This window comes from Phoxinus phoxinus, assembly GCF_949152265.1.
Source record: "Phoxinus phoxinus genome assembly, chromosome: 7".
NCBI classification, from domain to species: domain Eukaryota; kingdom Metazoa; phylum Chordata; class Actinopteri; order Cypriniformes; family Leuciscidae; genus Phoxinus; species Phoxinus phoxinus.
In genome coordinates, this window is record NC_136882.1 from 29107415 (window position 1) to 29124899 (window position 17485).

The window sequence follows — 17485 nt, forward strand, 5'->3', positions numbered from 1 at the left end:
ATAGAATTGTATAGCCCAGACCAAAATGACCACCAGCAGGCCTCATTGTGTAGTAGAGATTACTAGCCTGGCACAGCCATCCCCACTACTATATCCACACTACTATATCAACACTTGATTCATGGTACATATTTGTTTATCTTTACTAGTGGTTTGCAAAAGTTGTAATCGAGTCTTCACACTTTGTTTTATTTAAAGTTATTCTTCACAAATAATCGTTGGTCCACTGTTCTTTGAAAACTCTGCACTCTCTTTTAGGGGTGGAACGGTACACAGAAGTCACGGTTCGGTTCATACCTCGGTTCAGACATCACGGTTGGTTACAATAAAGGGAAAAGCAAAACAAAAATGCAGAAGGCTTGTGCATGTCTCAGGCTGGACCACCAAAAGAAAAATAAATGTCTTAAGCCTTGTACTTTTTTAAAAATAAGTTTTATTAATAAAGTAAAGGCATAGAACCAGTTTATTTGTAGTGCACTCACTGACAATAGTTTTATATAATTAGTTCATTAATTCAATTAATAAAAATACCTTGATATGTTTGGTAATTGTACCTGAATTAATTGAAAATTTATCTGCTACATTTCAGATTAATATATTTGTTTTCCTTAAAAATGTAATTAACAGTAACTTAAACACTTTGCAGTTTGAATGATGTCCTGCATAAACTAAATGACGGAGTATGTTTTTATGTTTCCACTGTTCGATCGTGGCCGCGCCACACACACACACACACACACACACACACACACACACACACACACACACACACACACACACACACACACAATATAAGTAAACACTTTACGACTTTTCGATCGCGCCCACACCTCTCTCTCAACATATTCCAGCATTGCAATCTTTACACCGCAGCCTGCTTCAGAGCTTCAGAGCTAAGGCGGAGCTACAGATTAGGTGTCCCTAAGAATCCGCGTATCTAACAGTAGTTCCGCATTACATTAATTAAATTGCACGCAAGTTTTATTTATTTTATACCGTGTATTCTCAGTGTAAATGTATGCACCAAACTGTGACGCCCGTACCATGACAACTTTTGGGGATTGCCTCATAGGGCCGGTTCAAGTAGTGGGGGGCAGAGGGGCTGGGGGGCCAGTCAAAGGGGGGTGGCGGGCCTGAGTCGGCCCGCGGGCCTTAGTTTGGTGACCCCTGATTTAGACCATGGCTATAGGAGTATTATGAGGTATTCACCGGGACGGCGAATTTTTTTAAAGTAGGGGTGTGTGTAGTGGGTTGTCAGTGTTTATAATATTTTTATCGTGACTGACGTCACGGCAGAATGCGTCCAGGTCATTTCCGCTTAAGCGAGTTAAAGGGGGGAGTGGCACAATGGTGTGGAAAACACGCACATGTTTGTTTGGCGTGGCATTGCTGCAAGTGTGAGGAGCTGCTGCACGCTAAGGGTACCACTTGCCTGTTTAGGTCGCCAATAATCCCCGGGTAGGTCGTTTTATTTATAATGTGTAGAAAACAGAGTATTGTTTGCTCTTAAGCATGTGTGTTTTGGATGTGTTGTAGTAACAACCCTGGCATCGCGGTCATTCACTGGGAGCTGTACGTATCCTACCGTTCATTTTCCCCTGTTCATGTCGCTGACAATTCCCGGGTAGGTCGTTTGATTTTATTGTGTATAATAAAAAACAGAGTATTGTTGTTCTTGAGCATGTATGTTTTGGATCTGTTGTAGTAACCTAACAAGCTTGGCATCACGTTCGTGACTTGTGATGACGTGTTCAGTATAAGATAGGACACACTGTGGAGGTAATGAGATGATTTATGTGGTTTTATATTTTATAGAAAGATGTATAAATGAAATGTATGGTCCCACTGTTATGTGTATATTTTAATCGTGTATAAATGTAGATGTGCTGAAAGTATTATGTTTTGGCAGATTCATCTGGCAGCTGATGGTGTACTAGACCACTGTTTTTCCCAGCATTTATTTGTTTAGTTACAACTGTTTGTTTTGATTCGTTTTGGTTGGTTTTGTTATGTGAATATAGTATTGTCTATTTGTTTTCCTTTTCTTTAGATTATTTTTTGTTGTTGTTGTATTGTATAGTGTCTATTCATTTTTCTTATTTTCCTTATTTTGTTTGGCCGTTTAGGGGGTGTTGTTCGGGACGTGACCATATCTCCTTTATTAAGAAGTGGTGTGATGCAGTGATGGCACTATCGTTTGATTGATTTGATGGTTGTGTATTACCTTTGGCACATGTGTTAATTTTTCCAGGTTGCACTAAAATAGTGGAGACCGTTACTTCCAGTCCAAGACTTTGTTTAGATCAATCTGGTCCTTCTCCCTTTATTGCGGCCTTTTTATTTTGTTATTATTCGTGTATGGTTATTTTGTTTGGTATTTGTCGAATTAATGTTGTTTATATATGTTGTTGTTTTCTTTTAAAGAAATAAAGAGACCGTGTACCTCACCAGAGCCGGTACTTTCATTTACTTGATTAACTTGAGCGGGTCTAACCCCCCCCATTGATTATAGAGGCATATCCAACCTGTTACATATATATATATATATATATATATATATATATATATATATATATATATATATATATATATATATATAAAGTATATGGAAGTGAAGCAACTGTCTTTAAAATTGGAAGTTGCCAACTAGTTTCTAAATAACTGCTGCTAATTTGCTTCTGGGTGAATGAAAGTTATGCTCTGTCATTATGCAAACCATCTCATCCATAAGCATGTGGTAACTTGAAAGTATGTGCTTAAGCACTGTGCTCCGGGCTTAAAAAAACACAGAAGCAAGATTTCAGAAGGCTTTGTCCTTTAAAGAGTTCATCAGACTCCTGCTGAGAACAAATCAGATTTATATGTGACACTGGAGTGAAGAACCACTATCACCTCATAATTACACGTCTTATTTATTGGTGTAATTCTCATTTTAGATGAAAACTCTGACACATGGTTTGCTGTTGTGCTATCACTAAATTAACCTTTGTCAGCAGGTTCACTTACCAATTTGTGAGGGTTAAGCTAAACACACTAAATCTTGTACAGGTCAAGTCAACAACATGGTGTAAAAAAAAAAAGGAAGGATGTTTTTTCATTAGATAGTATTGGTCTGCCACTTCATTGAAACCGTCATGAGAGGGGAAAAAAAGGGAAAATTCCAGATTGTGGTGAGGAGTTGACATTTTATGGTGTTCCTTTTAAAATGGGTCTCTTCCTCTTTCTTATGTAGTACCTAAATAACCTTTGCACAAAATAATGTGCAATCAGCCGTAATGCCCCTAGATTTTCAAGGCACCCCTAAAAAAAAGCATGTACAGGAAGTGTCCAGTTTGATTGAACACAAAACAAATAAAAACAATAATTAGTTATGGAATATTGCAGGTTTTTATTATAAATGAGTTTTCTGTGCACATTATTATTTTTGTGAACAATCTGGTGCCCTCGTAATCTTAATTCAAAATATTGTTCTTACAGCGACCTCTCTTCTCTGATGACGCTTTTTTTTTTTTGGCGTGAAGACGAGACAATGGTTGTGTCCGAAAACGTATATATGGAAAGCTGGCTTGTTGCCTTGCTGCCTTATCAGGCAATTACTTTGTAGCAGCATTTGCACATGAAGATACCTCACAAAACTGATTTCAGACAGACTTCTGAGGCAGCGTAACAGGATAAAGATCTACAGCAAAATAAAGAGAGCTTTGGTCTTAACTAAGCAAATATTTCATTACTACAATAGTAATTTCTCGCTAGAAATGACATCAGAAGTGGAAAACGTTCATCAAAAACATACATTTACACACAAAACTGACCACCAACCGCAGCTTTCAGACCATCTTTATTATTTTTTTAAATACTATGCTGTAGCAAACCTCAACGATCTAATCAATTCCCGATTAACAGAATCAGGTCCAGCCGTAGATTTTTTCTTGTTCAAGAAGCAGTTTCACTTATGCGTCACAATAGGAATAGAAAATCCTATCACAACTTCCATTTTATTACAACTTTACACCAACACCCTGTTTACTTGAGAGAAGTGCACTGCAATGTCATGCATCACTATGGGAGAACAAAATGATGTAATTAATCAGAATTCACTCAACTCTTCAAGCAACTGGCTACAGCCAGCTCAAAAACAAAAACAAACAAATTCACGATTACAAATAAAAGCTGATTTTTGTTAATGACAAGAACACGTTTTATTCAGCTTAAACCCTTTTGAGCAACAATATTAAATGTCTTTATTTAATCAGTATCCCGTCATGTTTTTCTTGTACTAATACGGCATACAGCTGTTGTTGGCAAACAGTTTTCCACATTCATTAACTTTGAAATGCATCAACAATCTACAAAAACTTCATCAACATAATTTAAGAAATAATAGCAAATAATGAGTATACTGAGGTATCAGTACTTTTTGTCAATTTTGTTCTTCAAGATTTAGAGATTTTGTAGCATCCTGCATTAAGTGTAGTATGCTGTCATTGTGACAGCTGCTGTGTTACACATTCTGACTACAGTTTAACTTAGTTCATATTTACCATATATGTTGAGGACATACTGTAGCTGATCTAGTAGTTGCTTCTGATCTCAATCATGTCTCCAGAAAGAATTGATCTGAACAGCGAGAGAGAGTAGAAAACACTGTTGTGGCTTCTCATAGTTCAGTGTAAATGAGAATTGCAAATCCCGTAAAAGCCAATTCCTTTGGGATCTTTGTAACCACTTGCATGCTATATTGCTAAACTTGAACCTACTTCAAGACAAGTCATTTGTGAGTGTAAAGGGCAACATATAAGTCAGCTTCTTACAGCAGGCACAGTCTTTCAAGAAGGGAACTGAACCAGATCGCATTTTCTATGTGTAAATCAGATGAATATCCCTGCTGTTGAGATTAGTTTTGCCAATTTACATCCTCATCCTATACATCAACATGTGCTTGAATTGAGCCACAGGGAAATATGCTATGATTTAAATGTAAATGAAAAGACGAAAAATCTATTAAGCTAAAAGGCCTTAATAACAATTAGCACTCAAATAAGATTTGTTTTAATGATTGCTCTCACTGCTAATATCACCAAGTAGTCTGTCGCAGTATTGATTGACTGTGTCAGTCCAGAAAGAGAGAGAGAGAGAGAGAGAGAGAGAGAGAGAGAATTTCAAACAATCAGATTTGAAGGAAAATGCATTTCCTGTGGGCATACAATTAGATCTACTACACAAATCCTTCTGTTTGATAATACTACGACTGAAGAGACACAACAATGAGTCTCTTCCAATAATGCAATGTTGTATGTAAGACATGGTCAGACAAAAAAGTGAAAAAGCTTATAGGTCAGCTCTGATTATGCAATTACGACTCTTAACATTAGTTAATGATCGAGGTCGGGGGGTGACCACTAGTGAACCGCTGCCCTTTGTTTCTCCTCGTCTCACCCGCAACCCCTTGTTTATTCTCCTCCGCTCTTTTAGTGGGTGTGCGTAATTGCAGAATGTCAGTGGGAACGACTAGAGATGTGCTCTGGGTTTTCAGCGAGGCAGCTGCCCAGACTCTCTACATTCAGAAACAGCTGGTGCCGTCCATCCAGCCCAGGCAAGAGCAGGTGGGCCTGTCACGACTGACCGCCCCATCCCTGACCCAGCCTCCACCATACGGCCCACAGCAGCCAGAGAGGAGGCCGTGCCAGAACTGTGTCACTCACAAAGACACAAATAAAATGGAAGATTTGGTACTCAAAGGAATCTCTACCCACTGTGGAGGTAGAGCAGATGTTTCTTGTTGCTTTTGATGAGCAGGAAGGCGTCTAAACCTTTGACATCTCGTGAGGTTTCCGATGTAAGGTATAAAGATGTAAAAGTTTCACATTATGCTGGAACAGGCTCCAGGGGCTGGATTCACAAAACATTATTATTATTTTTTTTCAATTATCTTTTTATTGAATTTTAACATTTTATTAACATAATAGACAGAAAAGAGAGAGAGAGAAAAATACAAATAAAATACAGCAAATTAAATCAAGTCAGTCCATGGTCACAGATCACGATTCATCCTTTGTGAATGTTGTGTAAACATGCCAAACCCCTTCATGACATGGTAGTGTCAGAGGTCCATAAGCGGTTCCCATATCCTTCGGAAGGCATCTCCCTTATTTTTATGTGCGTTGTTCCAGTCTTAAAGTTTCATTTAGGATTTGTTTAAACAGATTAAATGATGGGGGTCTTTGTTGATTCCAATTGAGCAAGATGCATTTCTATACATTATGATAATCCTTTTCCTACATGTGGTGTCCAGTGTCGTGTCCAATTCCGTAGCAAAGAGGCGCCGTGTTGGTGTAATGTCCAGCGGGGTTTTCACAATCTTAACAGATTGATCATGTACCGCCTTCCAGAAATGTTTTAATTTCCTGCATTCCCAAAAAACATGCATCATTGACCCTTTACACGTTTTAAAACGATGGCATCTGGGGGATGAGTTAGGAAATATGTTACTTAAGCGGAGTGGAATATACATCCTGAGCATGAATTTATAATTTTGTTCGATTATTTTATTACAGGACAGTGAGGAAAAAACATTCTGACATATCGTGTCCCACTGATCTTCATGAAAAGCACGCCCCATATCCTTCTGCCATATGTTGAGGTCAAGGAAGAGCAGTAATGGTCCAACAAAGCACTATACATTTCAGATATTTTCCATTTTAATGATGTTGATTTTACCAAAATCTCCTCAAGATTTGTTAGCCCCGAAGACAGGCGTTTCCCCCCTTTTAGGGTGTTTAATCAGATGACGAATATGTAAGTATTTATAAAAGTCCTGTTTCGGAATTCTGACATCTTCTTTCATATTCTGACATTAAAACAGCAAAGGACTTGAGTGTATCCCCATCAAACAATTGTTGGAATTGATATACACCATTTCCTCTCCACTTTGCGAACAAGGAACCACCTATAGATGGTGGCAGATCTGGGTTTAAGGATAAGGGGGAAAGCCTGGAGATTTTGCCAAAATTCCAGCAGAACTTATTTACATCTTGCCAAGCCCGAAGAGTGTTGTAAACTACATATGTTTTTGTTATTTGATGTATTGCATTTATGTTGTTAATGAATGGTAGCAAAGTTATAGAAATGGGAGTACAAAGTTCTTCTTCTATGTTTATCCAGTCAGTGTGCATTATTACGTCTTTGCACCCAGCTAAACAGGCCCTTTGTCTGGGCGGCCCAATAGTACATCTGTAAGTCTGGTAGTGCCAGTCCCCCTTTCTCTCTAGATTTTGTTAAAGTTTTAAAAGCTATTCTTGGTAAGGAATTTTTCCAGATGAAAGAGGTTAACATTTTGTTTATAGATTTCACAAAACATTCTTAGGAATAAAAAACTTCTTAACTGCTATTTTATTCTTATTTTTCTAAATTAGGAAAGAAAAGTTAAGATATTTTGTATTTCCAAAAATACTACGTAATAATATTCTTATCTTTTGTCTTATATGGATAGTTCAAACTTGAGAATTCAAAATTGAGAGTTAAAAAACAACAATAAGGATTACCTCCAACTTGTTTTAAATACCCAAATTCATTAGGATGTTTAATGAATTTATTGGTTTGTGTGCCGTAATAAGCATTACACAATTATAAAATACTTTCATCATTGAGCTTCATCTATTGTTTCTTTTCTAAATGCTTTCGAGTAAATTATCATATTACAGTGAATGCCATTACTTTCATGACAGAACTTTGTATTTTTTAGACCACCTCAAAAAAGGCTTTGTTCATCTGGAGGTACACCTGTAAATTGAGAATCAAACACCTTTGTCTCATTTGCTAAAATGCTTTAAACAAACTAAAATGCATTAAACAAACAAATAAAAATTAAAACAAACTAAAATGCATTAAACAAACTAATAAAGATTAAAACAAACTAAAATGCATTAAACAAACAAATCTTTTGACTTATTTTTTCATTTGATTGCAAGGTGCAACTTTCTACTAAAAAATGTATACATGGATACCTTTATTAAGAGTTGTCAGTATTTTTTTGCATTCCAAAAATGTTTTTATTCTTCCTTAGAATTTATCTTAGGACATTTCTTAACTTTTTTTCTTAAGAGGAATTTTGGGAATCATGTTAGGCTTATAATGCAATTTAACAGTGGGAATTTTGATTTAACAATGACTGAATTAGTAGGATTCACAATGCACACGTGGACTTCAAAACACCAACTTAGGGTTTATATGATAAAATACAGATAAAATTATCTGATTAAGGTCCCCTGAACCATTTAATCAAATCTTCGAGACAGGTGTACTTCAATAATTTTCTTGTCTGCTGATTCATATTCAGTGATACAAGTACTTTATTACTGCAAAAAAAAAAAAGAAAAGAAAAGGTTATAAAATGCAAGCTGCATCTTTTTAAATCAAATGTAACCATAAGTAGGTTTCAAGAGTAAACCGAGGCTTACAATTGACCATTATGGTCTCAACAAGGTCCTTGGGGATGTATCAGTAATGGCCTCCCTCTGATTGATGTACACTATCCTCAAGAGGGTTCTGGTCAACTGAAATGCTCACAAGTGGTCCTGGAACTGAACAAACTGCCTAAAATGAGTGTCCACTTTTTGAACGAGATGAGACTGCATTTCAAAAATAGACTAGAAGCTATGATTATCACATGTATGTTGAGAGGTCTGTGAATGCTCATGTGGCTTCTGCTAGCCTTGGGAAGGAAGACAGTACAAAATAATGATTTGGATTGAGAGATTGCGTTTGAAAGCATAATTGATGGGGATGGAAAGTCTGGAATAGTGTAGTGCAACATCATATGAAAGGTCATCTGTGATCGCAGTGGAATAACAGTAATAAACCTCTGACAGGATCATAAGCACCTTTCAGATGTCAATAGTGACCTGTCTGTGGTTCTGTTTTAAAGAGACACACTCTTCCTGTGACTGTTTGCGAAAACACCTAAAGAGGAACAAGGAACAAAAGATTAAGCATTTTAGCAAATGGGATAAAGGCGTTTGACTCTCAATACCTCCGGATGAACAAAGCCTTTTTTGAGGTGGTCTAAAAAATACAAAGTTCTGCCATGAAACTGATAGGTAACAGCAGAGTGATAGGTCCTTAACTCAACCTGCTTGCAATCGCATCATTCTCTATAGAGCGCAGCTGATTGGTCACTATTGTATCAGTTGCCAGTGAACTTGCTACTCAACCTTCAAATACTGGTCAGACATTTTTTTGTAGCAACTGCAGTGCACTTTCAGAAACCCTCCAACTTCCCCAGCTCCACCTGTATAGATCTGCTATACGGCTAATTAATGTAAGCTATTTTGTAAAGCAGCAGCATGTCCTTACTTGCTCACAGCTGCATTTTGTGTATGTGTTGGCAGTAGCAAGTCTTGTACTTGCTCTGCAGCAGCAGCAGCATCAGCAGTATAGCAGGTCTATGCTACCAAGAAGACCAAACATATCAACAACTCAGAGAGTTGACATGACAGAAATGCCTTTCTATAAACCTGCCTGTTAAAGAGCTTTAATGGCTCTGTTCCAAATCCTATGGGAATAGATTAGAAGAATCTACATAGTAAACAATTTCATTTTATTGATCATTTAATTGGCGATCATCAGTCAAAGTGGACAGGAGACCCAACTGACAATTGATTTCAATAGAGTTTGCCATTTACATGTTGCTAAGCAAATACACACCAAAATTGTGTAAAAGAGTTCATTTTATTCAATTAAACACTCTATACTTTTTATATACTTTTCAGGATTGAATGAGTTTTTTAAAATAATATTTATAATGAACATTTCTTTCGCTTCGTTCATCATACCTGCCTTAAATGCTGCCTATTTAGGCTGCTCATTAGCTTTTGGAATGGAGCCATTATGAAGTACTGTAGATGCTACTACTCATCTTAACCACAAGTTCCCATCAATTTCTCACCAGTAGGCCTGTAACACAATTACTTTTAATCATCAAATGCTGAATTAGATCTTATCTTTGAATCATAAACATACATACAAATAAAATGCATCTATATCGAATAGGACACACTGCACTCCACATACATTCGATTGTGCTAGCCATTCACCGGTTGAATGGGGCATCAGTGTAATGACGCAGCAATCAAGCTATCCAGTGGAATTGAGGGTTGAGTTGCTCGAGGCTGAGAGCCTCAAGGATGGACAACATGTTTCACAAATGCTAATCATTTGTTGTGCTGAGGGCGCCTGACAGTAAAGATTACAGCTCTTATGGATATCTGAATGCCCATACTGTATATATGCATGCCACCGGAACTGAGTGACTGTAACCTGTCCATTGGTACGAATCTAATGCGTCGGATATATAAAAAATGTCACTGGTTATGATAATCGTATTTCATAAATTGCAAAGGCAGTTTTAAATATTTCATCATTATCTCATTTAACCTTCATAGATCTTAAAACTAAGCTTACTTGTGTTGGTTGAGAAAGTGCTCTTGTATTGATTCAATATTTAATTTATTTTAAAAAGTGAGTTGAGAGACCAACATATGACATTTGCGAAGTAGTTCTGGAAATTTCATGACACCTTTATTGAATGTGATCGGAAATATCCTTTATTTAACATGTACTGTCAGCATACTTTAAGGATCTCATGTCTCATTAATCTCAGAAATCAGAAATGCTCCACTGAAAAGCATTTCTTTTTCTTCAAAAAAGAAAAAGCATTTCTTTTTTTTCTATTGAAAGCATTTCTTCAATAACAAAGCAAGCTGTTATTGATGTTTCATGTGTCATTAATCTCAGAAATCAGAAATGCTCTACTAAGTTCAAAAACATCTTTTGGAATCAGTTGCATCTACTTCTTAAAATAACGTTATCACACTTTTAGCACATACCATGACTAACCTTCACAGACTTCTTTAACTTTTCCAAAACAACTTTTAAAAGCATATTTACTGCAGTGCACTTACTGTAAAGAAACAAAGGAAAGTGATTTTCCTTATACTTTTCTGCACAGTATGAACACAACTACTTCTTCCCCTTTCTCGGTTATTGATGTACTGTGAAAAGATCAATGGCGGGGTGTTTGTTAAAAATCTCAGACAATAGAAAAGGCTGAACTCTGCACTGTGCAACACATCTAACCTCGACAAAGGCCTCATTTATTTGATTTATCGACTGTGTCGCTTAGAAAAAGGAAATGACAGTGTTAGCCGAGCAATTACCAGGCGCTGGAGAGGCCTATCTCCAATACTCCTAAACTGTACCATGCAGCAACCCCTTACACCAAGTTACCACGCTAGTAATACAAGCGCGATCAAACTTTATCTCGAATATGTATCTCATAGAGATTTCATGCACGAGAGTCAAAGTAATAATTTACATGACCAAATGCAATTTCATCAGACCTTATTGGTTTTAAAATGCAATCTGTGTAGTCGCCAAGAGTGACCGGAATAAGAATCACCTGCTAGCTTATTACAAACCAACACAACCACAGTTATATGCTGCCGGTATCTGGCCGTGTGGAGGAGACAACATGTGTTTCATAATCATAAACATGATTGTGAGTCAGACAGCCTATATTACGGCAATTTTCCCGTACCATCAGTCAGCCTGCGAATGCACCACATAGACACAATCAGATGTAATTAGCGTATGCAGATTTCTTCATTAAAAGCAGGCAGACGCTAATGAGCTGTTGTATTCCTGATAGCGGGGGGTGACTGGATGCCCATGAACGAGGACAACCTCTGGAAAACCTGTGGGAAATATAGCTGCACGCTTCCATTAGCCTCCGCGCGGACCCTGGACCTAAAGCACTGATGTTCATGAGCGGCTGGACATGCTGACAGCAGCGGTACAGCCGTGATTGAGGGGCTTCTGCAACTAATGACCCGATGAATTATTATTGCCATGTGATAGAACCCTTTGGGCCTAGAATGTGAAATGACCATTTAACACTTCAATAGTGGGGAATTGAATTGTAAATGTCATTTTAAAAAGGCATTTTAAAATAGGTCAGAATACACTAAAAACACTGCACTGCAAAAATCTTACATGGTAGCCTATTCTTTCCCATGCTGTAACATACATAAAACAAAATAAATTTAATAAAAAAAAACCCAACAACTTGGAATTATGTTTGAATAAAGAGAAAAAATGGCAATGGGCTAAGAAAATGACATAATTCATGATTTATGCACTGAAAATAAATCTTGATATTAGTCAATTTAGGGATACTGTGCAATTACTGTACATTTGGGACGATTCACACGTTTTTGCATTCAACTGCTCTGGTTTTCAATTGTTTTTCAAAATGAGATTTCACATTAAGCAGGTCAAGCTCTAAATAAAGAAGTGCCCAAGTTAAAATAAGTCAACTGTTAAAAACGCTAGATTCTAGACCTTGCATTAAAGAGATAGTACACACAAAAACCCTCATTCCGTTCCAACCCCGTATGTTAAAACTTCCGATGTTAAAAAAATATCTTGTTACAGTGTTGAAACATTTGGCAACAATGTGAAACATTTATGCGTATTACATATGCTTTATAAGTACTTGGAGTTAGCACAGTTACAGTTAACAGGATAACTTGCGGTGTTTTGTGTAAACAGAATTATAATTGAATGTATGTTTGTTGCAATGACTTTCTTATAGGCTATTCATTGTTCATATTTTCCTTTTTAAGGTGAAAAACGTACTGTGTATGTGCAGTGTTGTGTTTTAAATCAAATGAAACATAATTTCGTTGTTAATGTCATACTGATAACAAAACAGAAAAAGGCTTCCATCAAAACAATAACAAAATCAGCGTTCTCAACTTGCTTTTCCTCCATATTCGGGAACACTCTGCATTAACCCCATACATTCCAAAGCAAAGGAAAGAACAGTAAATCACAACTATTCACAGTTTGACTGCGGCTCTACAAAAGGCTATAAATACTCAAAATATCTGTAACACAAAAAGCTAAATTGACGGTAAAAACTTTGTTTCTCACACTTGTGTGTTGCAACATTACTGTCGAATCCAATATAGTAGTCACTGCACCATCTTTTACTTTCAGTCTCTCTAAAAAGCCTGCAAACTGTGTATGGTTTGAAAACTAATCCACAGTAAAATCGTTCGTTCGTCATGTCTTACTGACGCGATCCGACTGGAAAAGTCCATTCACACTTTCTTAATGTTAGGATCACAAGGATTGCAATGCAAAGACGGTGTTTTTCCACAACTTGGCACTTAACAGAGGGATCTATCGTTTTGTTGCTGGAGTGTTTGCGTCTGCCTCATACATTTACTACTACATGACATGAGCAAATCGGTGGGCGGGGCTAAAGAGGTAACTATGTAGAAGTAGGTGTTAATCGCACTATTACGCCATAATGAGACAAAATCCAAAACAAGTCATTTTGGCAGCTTTGTTTCAATAAAAAAACAGTTTTTGGACTAAAGAGAACATTTTGAGTTCTGAAACTTACAGAATATATTGTAGGCTACAACTTATATGTCAAAAGATCAAGAAAAAAATTATTTCTCAATTCATGACCCCTTTAATCAAGATAAACACTACAAACAAATTACAGTAATATTAATAGTCCTCTGAATTACAATCGATTACTGAGACACAAGATGACGGCCATTGCATTTGCATGAAACAGGCAAGTGATTGCTTGAAGGAAGTGTTTAAAGCTGTCTACCCCATTGCCAGCTGCAAAACATCTGGCCACTGGATGGCTCTATTGACCAATACGAATCAGGCATTCAAGAATGCACTGTAAATAGCTGGCATTTAGATATTTTTACTGAAAAAAAAAAAAAAAAAAAAGCATTGAATGATTAGGAAAATGATGCTTCACAATGCAATCTGGTCATTGTGTGAAGAGCTAATTTGTGATGGACACTTGACATTGTTCATAGTACCCAACAGGGTATTAAGCTGATGTATATATTTGTGTTCTTTCATTTCATCTAGCAGTCTGGTAATGCTCTGTTCATGTACATGTACCCATGTATATTCATAAAGTCTGATATGCACCATAAGGTTATTATCCATAAATGTCAGCAGATAATTAATTAGTTCTGTCTTCTGGCTGCTCCCTGTGTCTCATTAGCAAAGCATGGACGACTAACTCCATTCATATTCATACCAAAAATATACAGACCTACTCTTTCTCTGTCAGAGTACAACCAGATTTCTGTGTCGACATTGATGCAAGGTCTAACCTTTCTAATGCTTTTTTTTCCAATCTCTACTTTTGTAACCTCCAAAGTGTAACAAATGGTGTCAAAAATTCAACATTTTCTCAGTGTTTCAGTAATCTACAAGTCTGACAAGAATCATTGGCGAATTCTCAGTGTTAAAATGTACAACTAAAATACTCATTGCCTATGCTTTTCAAGCACACCAATTAAATGTAAATATTTTTTCTCTTTTCCTTCTTTTCCCCATTTTGTGCAAATCAGGGCAAAAACAAGCCTCCGTATGGTTTGGTGATATTTTGTACAACATACTGTAATCTCTCCCTAACCATCGCTTTAAGCAAGTTTGCGAATGTATTCCAGGATTTTCACAGTGGAGGACGAGAAATATCTTGTAACTGACACAGTTAGTTTGCGATTACATCTGCAATATACGCATCAACACGACAGAATACAAGAAACTGTGAGGTTTTAAATGCATGCAGGGCATCAACCTTCAGTCGAGAATACTGTGCGCTTGGCTTCAATTGATTGATCCATTAGCCTATATTAGGCCCTCTCTTCTGTCTTCATTTCCTTAAACGTCATTAATAAAAATCCATTTATTATTTGCATTGACCACCTGATTTGCAGTCACCCATAGCAGTCTTGGCGCAAGTAAATTTAGCTGCAAAATAGATAATTACATAAATAAACAGGTAGACATGTGTTGACATAAATCTGATTGCTTGCTCTGATTAAGAGACAGAGGTTTCATTATTGCTTCATTATTTTCTGCCCTTCATGTTGATGACATCACACTGAGCTTCTGAATGCATTAGCTCCTGACGGACAGCTTACACTCCATTACTGAGAACCCCAGGGCTTATGATAAACGGACACTTACTGACATTTAGAGGGCACCTCCCAGGTCTCAATAAAAAGATAACAGTGATTTTGATAATTTTACATGAAACACATTCTCTTTGATGTTTAACCTTTAGCATAAAGAGAATGTAACTGTGCTGCAAAGGCCATTGAAGAAATTATTCTGTTTTTAATATTTTTTTTTTCTTTACTTAGCAAGGACAAATTAAATTGATCAAAAGTGACAGTAAAGACATAATGGTTTCACTTTATTTTGATGGTCCCTCCCTTTAACACATTCTGTTGACTATGAGTATCGTTGCACCTACATGTCTTCTAACTCTCATTAGAGAGTTAGTAGAGTATTATTAGACTGGTAGGGTTAGAATAAGCTTACATGTTGCAAAGTTACTTATTGTCAGTAAAATGTCTGTTGGAGGACCATCACAATAAAGAGTAAGCTGATATTAAGCAGTCTACTAATACTCTAATGCGAGTTAGTTGACATGTAGTTGGAAAGTTAGCCTACTTATTAGTCAACAAAATGTTCAAAAGGGACTATCAACATAAAATGTTACCGACATCATTTTACAAAAAACACTTCCCATTTCAATTTAACGTATTATTGAATTTTCTGTTCATCAAAAGATACTGAAAAAAGTACCATAACTTCCACGAAAATATTAAGCCGCACAACTGGTTTCAACATTGGTGCTAATCATAAAGTTTAGAGTTCAGAGCACCAAATCAGCATATTATAATGATTTCTCAAGGATCATGTGACACTGAAGACTAATGAGTAATGATGCTGAAAACTCATCACAGGAATACATTTAATCTTAAAATATATAAAAATAGAAAACAGTTAAATAGCAATACTATTTCACAATAATACGGTTTTACTGCATTTTTGATCAAATAAATGCAGCTTTGGTCAGCATAAGAGACTTCTTTACACGGAACATTCTTACTGACCCCAAACCCTAAATGGTAGTGTTCAGTGTGTTTTGAGCGCTTTTAAATTTGTTAATACAATGAGTCAAATTTGTTTTAATGATGGTCAGATGGTGAGAGTGAGAGCCACAAAGACAGAGAGATGGATGAAGAGAATGAGAGGAGCCTGTCCCATCTGTTTTAGAGAGCCGTGTTCTGGCTGTGGCTATAAGACTCTCATCCTCACAGCCTGTGAGGCATTAACCGCACAGAGCCCTTGACACGCCTCTCCATCTCTTTAATTATTAAGCATTTATCTCAGCATGTCCCTCAGGCGCGCCTTATCGCAGGTGAGGAGGTGCACCAAGCAACCCATGGCATCATGGGAGATTCTGAGAGCAGGCAGATTAGGAAGGAGGAGCACCTGCCAAAAGGCTTAGTGCAGAATTTGCTCACTGAAGTTTGCAGAGATTCCAGCAACGCTTCACATGTTCGCTGCTTTAAGAGTAAATGCAGGTGTGTGAGAGCTTGCTAGATTGCAGACACACATGCATTTATAGGAAAGTGTTGCTAAAGACTGCCTCGCGATCTTTCAGGAACTTGCACGCCTGCTTTTTAATCATAAGTGGGATGCCCAAAATGGTGGCTGACTTCACCGGATGATTCTGGTTGTGTGCAGATTACAGAAGGCTTTCTGCACCCTCTGGCTTAGCCAGGGATTTGTTCGCCGAGCATGGCGCTTCAGTCTAGCATTCTACGTCAAAAGTCTCTATTAATATGAGCATGGCAGCTTGTGTTTGTGCGTGTTTCTAAAAAAAGACTGCTAGAAAATAAATCATGGAAAATAAATCATGTGTTTGTTTTTTTGTTTTGTTTTTTAGATAAGTTACTCTTTCAATTCCGAGTGACAAATTAAGTTGAATATCCCCATAAATCTTTTCAAACGGATCAATTTCAAACCAAACAAACGCTGCAACCATAAACGGATAAAAGCTGGCCATAAAAACATGATTTATGTAGTCAGTAGGCGAGGAATACATTAAGTAAATGCTGGGTCAAGAAAGGTTATTGTTAAATCATATCATTCATATATTTGAATCACTTCTAATACATAATAAAAATACCAATATAGGTGATGTAGTAGCTTCCCCCCAGTAAGCCCTGAGGTTTTATCATTATTGCTATCATCTGTCATTATGTTTAGTCATTCACACTGGGTCGCACTGATAGTAATAAGTCCTTTTGTCATTCTGCTGTGAAAACAGGACAACAAAAACTGGCTTGCTTCTTACATTGTGCTTTCGTGTTATGCCCTGCTTTGTCATTTAAATGCTAAAATGTTGCTTAAAATAACAGAATTTATTTAAAATGACTATTTTCTTAAATGGCTGTAAAAATCAATTATAAATGCAATTAGGCACAGGTATCCGTTTGTTTCTTTAAGCTAATTACATCAGGCAAGAATGTAATTAGGGCAAAAGCAAAGCCATTTAAAACAGCAGTAAAAGCAGAGCGAA